We start from the raw sequence: 8,320 nt of genomic DNA, 5'->3' as shown, positions 1-8,320 counted from the left end.
ACTGTAGTAGCTGAAACAACCTTTGACCTGAACCAGGCTACAACCACTCCCAAGACATAGTCTACAATCCCGAAAGTGTAATAGATCGCTCAATCAGTCCTTACCGTCCGATACAAGAGATCCAAGGCGAAATGTGTGACATCCCCATTTTTACGGCCAGAAAAGACCGATTTTGTTTATGCTTTATAAAAATCAGAGTACTTCTTTTAATAAAAATGTTGCGGAATTTGTTCCTAGTAAAACATGATAAATACATTATCAAAGCATTTCCGAAGAAATGTATTTTTATTCATTTTAAAACATCTGTGATGTCATCGTCAATACAGAAACATAAGCATAAACAGAACTTACATTCATTTACACTAGTGATCTACATCTCTTTTAAATCTCTCAGTGTAAAGTAGCTTCATATTGACACCTGTGATACAAATAAGTTGAGTGGGTCAGGTTGGGAAACCTGGTGAGTACATAGGGTTTTCAGCCCACAATAATATAATTATTATGTTTAATCATCAAACAATTAACCCAATTACCCATCCCCATTATCTTATTTACTCTTAAGGATCTACCCTAAGAATCAACTATTTCTTGTTCATTCATTCCTAAGGATCATCCTAAGGAATAGGCACGAAATTCATCGTTTCCAGGGTTTACTCAACGGACACTAAATCCATAGTTGCCAGGGTTTGCTCAACAGACACTAAATCCATAGTTGTCAGGGTTTACTCAGCAGGCACTAAATCCATAGCTGCCAGGGCTATTTCGTTTATCAACAGTATCGTTTCCGAGAAATCCACTCGCAATACATGTCAATGGGTTTTTTAGAGTACACCGGTGAACACATCGTTCACAACACCTACAGGTTGCGAGCCTGCTAGTGTTCCACTGGACTGTCTAGAATAGTCCGTGGTTGTCATCCATACTCTGCTAGATGACGGGGCCAGCATTTGGGTAAAAGGCTTCTCACATCGTCCACCTATCACCCTCACCTCATGGTCTATTTCACCTCCCACCTCATCATCCGACTCATATTTCATCTACCCATGTTTACCCAACATATTTTGTAGATATAAAATACATATACAGTTTAAATCATTTAAAACATGTATAAAATTGTTCATCCAGCATAGATAGCAAGTATACAGATAATATTCACACATAACACGTAATTTATATTAAATACTTCATATTTATGTGTAAGATGAAAGTGTTGGGTTATGAGCATTCTAACACTCCTAAGTGTACATGCAACCCTAAATACCTTGGATCTATGTTTTCTCTATTATACATACAATTATGAACATCCAAGGTATTATCCTAATCTAGCATACAAAATAATAAATATAACAAGATAGAATACATACCTCTTTGATGTAGAATGTCTTCATGAAGCTTGAGTGCCTAGTGCCCCAAGTGTGACACCTCAAATGGTTCACACAACACCAAATACACTTGGAATAACTTGAGAGAAACTTGAACACTCCTTGAAATCGTCTAGCCCTCACACTCACACATTAGTGCCCGATTTCTTGAGCCATGGGATTCTTTTATATGATGGCTATTAGGGTTACACCATGTAACTCATAACTTTACCCATTCCTTATGCTCCATGGATTTTAACCTCCATGGAGTATCCATGGGTCACCCCATGGACTTAGTCCAACATAAGGAATCTTGGATCACAAGCCCACATATATAAGAATGAATGATTTACACAATCAACCCATATATTTAATTAGTCTCCTTTTGATCACTTAATTAATTCCAAATTAATTCTTGATCAATACTAATTAAATAACCTTATTAATATATATTAGAACTTATAATATATTAACCAACCTTAAGTGTTATTTCTCTCATTATAGTCTATCCAAATGCATGATGCCATGCAACCCAAATGGACCATGCCGGGTCGGGTCAAGTCTTACCAATTATAGTTATGGACTTAGACATTAATCCAACAGTCTCCCACTTGGATAAGTCTAAAACTATTATTGCGTATGACTTCAGGAACCGATCAGCAATCGTAGCTCTCAAAAGCTTCTGTCGAACTCTGACCTTGTCGATGAACTCTGACCTTTGTCAATGACTTGTCCATTAGATAAGGGATCATATATTCCTCCATTCTAGATATCATATGGACTGAGACATGGATTATCAATCATTCTCTCTGTCCATTTGTTGTTTCCCGATTTTCGATTCATGATGACTGACTGATTGAACAAATCAAATCAGTCCTGGCTTGGCCAAGCACTCACATGTATCATCTTTAAATCATCGAGGGGCCCACAGATATCGCTTTTATCCCGAAGCTAAAAGGAATGGATAAACTTCGACTCATATGGCTTGTTCTACTACTTGTTGAATCATACACAAAGGCACGTTTTATAACATCGAGTTACCAATGCGTTTTCGTGCAATCAATGTATAACCAACTCATAGTAACAACTCATATCTCTAGGTTTGAAGAATATAAGATATTATCGTCTCATGATCACTCGTGATAAAATCCATGAAGTGATTCAAATGAGCGCGGGTTGAATCCAATACTCAGAACTTATGAGCACTCATGAGTGTTGTAGCACCACTTTGTCCACCAACTTGGACCTCTACAAACCAACCCATGACAGTCTTGATTCATATCTACTTCCAACATATGACCGACTGTGGATGGTTTGAATAACTTAATCATTCAGGAAGAGCGACTTAGTTATTCTGGAAGTCAAAACATGCAAAGTGAAACACAAGAATAAATGAATCAAATATGGTATCAAACCCTATGAATATAAATAAACACTTTTATTTATCACCATACTGATTACTCATTATTCATTGTTTCGGTTTTATCAACTTTATACTTGAATTTAAAACAATAGTTGTCCCATGCTCCAAGCATGTACACTATGTTTTCTAAACACTAGTCATGCCATACACCAAGTATGCATACTATGTTTGTCTATGATCTTTACTTTGTAAAATAGATCAATTGAACATCACTCCAATGATCCTCTTTTCACAGTCCCAAATCCTTACTGCAAATGCAAGAATTCCAAATTCATGCCATTTACTGAAATCTGTTAGATTCTAAACTTATATGCATTAATCCTCGTAATGATTATGCACAAAGTCAGAAAGACTTGACAACAATCATTACAGAGCATTCCAAAGGAGATCAGCTCCTTGGAAACATCCTTCTTTCAATAAGTTTCCTAATCTTACACAGATTGAATAATTTCTAACTTTGAAACATTTCCATATTCCATTTTGACTATCACTTCTGAACAAGAGTTGCCTCCTTACAGATTATGTCAATATGGTCCTTCCAGAATTAACATTATACTTCCAACTGTCCTTGAGCAACCAATCTTTGGTAAACCTTAGACTGTCCTCTACAATTGCTTAATCATTTTAGTCATATCCAATTCTAGACCTTTTCCCTTCATAATGCCCCAGGCATTTGGAAAATTTTAGAAGGGATGAATATAGCACATGTAATTGATCCTATATCCGAAGCATATGGGACACGATTCATGATGTCTCACATAAAGACTAAACCAGTCTTTTGCTATAATATTTCCATTTCAATTTGCCAAGTTCTCAAAATTCAGATTATGAAAAGGGATGCCGTAATCATAATCGAATTTTAGAACGCAAATAATGGACCCATATATAGAATTTCCTTATGTTGAGCCATTCCAACATGAAATTCATATATATATCCTTGATTAAATACGATTAAAATCTCAATCTAAGCTTTTAGAATTGAAATCAAGTATAATTTCCTCTCCCTTAATTATAGCAAAACAACTTTTTCAACCCCTGCAACCTCACGAATTGAAACTTTTGTTTTCTATAATTAACATTGCTAACTTGCAACCTTTGTCATAATTATCATGCTCCCACTAACATGATGATTATTAGCATAACACTTATGCTCCTACTAGCTTTGACATGTACTCAGAAATCAGCTGACTTTCTTACCAAAGTTCAGATTTGTGATACTAGATTGTTTTGATAAAACTTTATCAAAATCATACACCTCTCTTAGATAGCTCACATGTGTGTCTAAACAATTTTAGAACTATGAAAAGAGATGCTGTAATCATAGTCTCAATTGTTTAGACCTTTGCCACTTCTCACAAGTCCATGTTAGTGTGCCGGTAAACCACACACGCTCCACTAACGACTTTGAGAATGCAAATATCACAATTGCTATCTAGCTAAAATCTACTTAGTGAAAGTGTTTCCTCACCATCATTTTCATGAATCAGAGAGAAACCTTATGACACTTAGATTTAATAGTGTATGTGTTCTTATCCATGTGAATTTGTCAAAACCATAATCACAAGACAAGGTTAGTGACAAATCCAAACTCATATTGATTAAACTTGCGCAATCTTAAATTCTTGCCATTTGGCAGCTCAGGTGCCTGCCATTGCTTCCAAGTAGTTGTGCAACCAATTGAGAACTCTCAGAACTCCTATGCAAAGCCAACTTTAACTGGAATGGGCACAGAATATGTCAACACGATAGGTTATAAACCTCAAGTCGTGTGCTAGTGAAGGACTTTAGGTTTTATTCTTGATTAAGTCTTGAAACTTTCAAGAGCTTTAAGACTCCCACTGTCCTCTTGACATATAAGACTCCCTTGGTCAAATATTCAAGAGATAGTGCGGATTCTTTATCAAGACTAACACTTTACACAATTGGCCTAAGTTGGTCTCTGTTTTATCCAAAACATCACAACTTACCAATTTCAAATGTACAAGAGTAGATAACCTTTTACTCTTACATTTGACTAGTGTTAACAAACCCTCTTTAAGATATGTCACTCAAGTTACAATCTTGGAGTATGACTCTAAGAATTGTTTTGGAACGAAGTATGACTCATCTTTTTGATTTAACCATTTCAACAATTCATGACTCCTCTTCTTAGTCATAAGAATGCACTAAGATGACTTTAGAGGACCAATTGTGATATGGTATCTTAATCATTAAGATGATCATAAACATGATACTAAAGTACTCTCCCATCTTTTCAGATTTGAGAAACTTTTATCTTTCTGCCATACTTTGATTCTTCTTATTCGTTCTGTCTCACATTGAAACTTCTCCAATGCTACAGACTTATACTTAAACTTATAAGTATAACCATATTTACTGAACTTAAGTAAATCATGACGAATAGTCTTCTTGATCTTTTGTGGTGGACTTGACCAGTGCACAAGAATGTATACTCGATCCCTTAGTCCTTTCCTTATTCACATAAGGAATTAGTCTTAATTTTCCAAGCTGAAAGTTCTCATTCATCATACTATACAACTTGCATGATTCCAAGTTTCGGTCCAATTGAACCTTGGGTGATGAGAATCTTTCCTTATTTGGTAATATTAGACACTACCACAACCGAAAGAATCAAATCCATTTTTCCAATATTGTTATCAATGGAATCTTATATGCAACAACTTTTCACAAATGCCATTGTAAGGATACTTAAAATAAATAAAATCAAAACCTTTTTCTTTTATTTTAAAACTTTGCGGAAAAACTTATCCTTACAATCCATATGAAAACCTTGTTGTTATCTATTCCTAAGCAATATAAATATCATAACTCTTAAGTAATAGCCCAAAATTCTGATCACCGAACCATGCGATTGAAATACATCTTCGCGATCAGAATCAGCATGTACTTAATAGAGTTAGACAATGGACTTTACCTGAAGTAGAGCCAAACTTATTAACTTTAACATCCTTAGGTAAATTTGGCAGCTTCGTAACCAATTCCCCTTCCTTTGGCAATAGTTACCTATGGACCCTTGATAATGGGACTATCTCAGACTTCGCCTCTCTCTTTACCATTGGGTCAACCGAGTTGACTATGGCCGATCCCTTTCCATTGGGAAGAGAGAGCTTTACTGGATATCCAATGTCATCATTGTCAATGTCCATAGCGTTTTAGGAAGTTGATCTTAGCAAATAGATAAGATCATTAAGGGTCTTGTCTTAGTCTGTTTCATAGGATTCCCAAAAGAACTCACTATGTGACTTAGAAAGTAGTTGAGCCACCAACTTTCTCAAGACTTTGACACCTAACTCTCCCGGCTTGTCAATATGTGACTACATCTCCAAGATGTGATCACACCTAGACCTTGCCTTGCCAATAGGGCTTGAGTGACCTTAAACTTTTTAGGAACTTGTGGGTTAGGGAGAATAATTAGAGGAGGTGAAAGAAGTATGATATCCATGGGACATCATCTTCATTTAGGAAAGCTTGTTTCAAGAGATTTGGGAAGATCATAAATGTCTAGACCAGACATCTTTTTGGGAGATATTCAAGATAGTTGATTTAAAGTCCTTAATATGACACCCAATATGAAATATTAAGGCTAGGACCCAACAAACTATTTTATAACTTAGAAGAGGGATGCCGTAATCCAAGCTATAAAATATTTGAAGGTAGGTGAATGACGATTCACCAATTTCCACCATGAAAAACGAAATAATTTATTAGGTTTTAATTGGATTTGAAAGTCCTAGATCTTTGAGATTCATTGAACTGTTCAAAGGCATGTTTCAATCTCGAGTGTGCCCTTCAGGTTTTGTGACTGGGATGCCGAGGATCACAAAACAAGGTGTGAATAACCATGCAAATATACTTGGTACCCTTAATATTTACCCCTTAATCAGTGTGCCGGTTAACCACACACGCTCCACTAACGACTTAAGCAAAGTGCAAAGTGTAATTTCATGGGTTAGCACCAAATTCACATTTTCCTAAGTAACTAAGATTGGGTATTAATAAGAGTTTAGTTACTTAGTATTTATCATTAATACTTTTAATGAAAGGAGAATTATAGTCCTTGTCCTACCCGTTCGGCTAACGACCCTCCACCAGTCAAGGAAGCGGTGGGTGAGAGTGGACACCCATTAAACTGCCATTTTATAGGCAGTAACCTTATACCCCCCTTATAAACCGGCTTCGTGAATGAGGCCTACTAACGGTAAGACTGACTTTACTCTTATACATATATATAAATATTATTAACTTATAATATTATAAAGTATAAGGGTTGAATTTTAACTTTTAAAATTCTAAGGGCTAACTTGGAATTAAAGTATTCATAAGTGAAAACTTTTCAAATTCCAAAACTTGAGGGTAAGTTTTGAAACTATTCAAAACTAATTAATTCCATAACTTATGAGTTTAAAGTAGTTTTAATTAAAAAAAAAAACAAAACTCTTCAAGTTCCATAACTTGAGGACAAGTTATGGAAGACTTTAAACTAATTAATAAAAAAAATAACTTTTTTTTATTGTAACTTATGGAACTAATTAAGGTTATACTTTTTTTTTAATTTACTGAAGAGACTCTTGAACCTCCATAACTTGAGGACAAGTTATGGAGTCATAAAACCATTTAATTAGAACTAGACTCTTCATTTTGTAACCTTTGCCAACTTTTATGAGTTTTATGATTCTTAAATGTGACTTTTCATATAGCTTGAGGACAAGTTACAAAAACACACTTTGGAATCAACTCTTAGATTAAAATGGATTGAAAACAACTATTTCACACAACTTTTCTATTAATCTAAGAACCTCATAAGAACAAGATAATTCAAATCATCAATCTTCAAGAAATTAGCATGAACATACAAACTAATACAAATCTTGAAATTATGACAATTATCTTAGAAATTGGATTAGCATGAACATTACCACATCAAAAACAAGTTTACAAAAACATCTTAGGGTAATGTTCCTAGTCCAATTCCAGCCAAAACAATCGAATATATGCATCCAACTCGATTTTTCAGCTACTTTTGCAAGTATAACAAGAAAACAAGCCTAGGCTCTGATACCACTGTTGGGTTATGAGCATTCTAACACTACTAAGTGTACATGCAACCCTAAATACCTTGGATCTATGTTTTCTCTATTATACATACAATTATGAACATCCAAGGTATTATCCTAATCTAGCATACAAAATAATAAATATAACAAGATAGAATACATACCTCTTTGATGTAGAATGTCTTCATGAAGCTTGAGTGCCTAGTGCCCCAAGTGTGACACCTCAAATGGTTCACACAACACCAAATACACTTGGAATAACTTGAGAGAAACTTGAACACTCCTTGAAATCGTCTAGCCCTCACACTTACACATTAGTGCCCGATTTCTTGAGCCATGGGATTCTTTTATATGGTGGCTATTAGGGTTACACCATGTAACTCATAACTTTACCCATTCCTTATGCTCCATAGATTTTAACCTCCATGGAGTATCCATGGGTCACCCCATGGACTTAGTCC

This window comes from Lactuca virosa, chromosome 7, assembly GCF_052849685.1.
Source record: "Lactuca virosa cultivar CGN04683 chromosome 7, Lactuca_virosa_CGN04683_v6, whole genome shotgun sequence".
NCBI classification, from domain to species: Eukaryota; Viridiplantae; Streptophyta; class Magnoliopsida; order Asterales; family Asteraceae; genus Lactuca; species Lactuca virosa.
Note: the sequence above shows the minus strand (reverse complement) of the source record.